We start from the raw sequence: 694 nt of genomic DNA, 5'->3' as shown, positions 1-694 counted from the left end.
CATATATATGTTATTTTTTGCTTTTCTAGTAGCTAGTGACATTTTAACCTTAGGATTGTAAGCCGTTAAAATAATTTAATATAAAACTAAGGCAATATTAAACCTATATTACGTACTTAAATAATCTATATTTTAGGTTTTGAACTTTTAAAAATAGTATATATATTAGTTGTGACACCCATATATTATATGTGGTAAATTAGAAAAGAAGTTAAATATAAATGTAAAAATATTTGAAAACTTTGAATTTATAAAAAAATTAAGAAAACTAATGAATTATTATAATTGAAATATTTTTATCTTTTAATTTTAAATAAATAATTTAAACAAATAAAGAAAAGAAACTAATAAGCTTTAATTTGAGAATTCTTAAATTAAAAAGTTATTATTACATTTATTTCAATTATTACATTAAAATATTATCTTGAATTTAATAAAGTAGAAAAATTAATAAAATTACATGTAAAAATAATTAATTCACTATAAAATCATATTTGACAATTTGAATGAGAATATTATCGTACGATAATAAAAACATTTATTTATTAGAGTAAATTTTTATTTTAAATGTCCAATTTAAAATACTCCGCAAATAAAAATATATTACATCTAAACTTAAAATAAAAAATAAAAAAAAAAATAAAAAAAAAATTGCGTGGCTGCAACCGATTCACTCCATTTGCGACAAGAAATT

Source organism: Lactuca saligna, chromosome 5 (genome assembly GCF_052625555.1).
Source record: "Lactuca saligna cultivar CGN05327 chromosome 5, ASM5262555v1, whole genome shotgun sequence".
NCBI lineage: Eukaryota > Viridiplantae > Streptophyta > Magnoliopsida > Asterales > Asteraceae > Lactuca > Lactuca saligna.
This window is presented reverse-complemented; position numbering follows the sequence as displayed.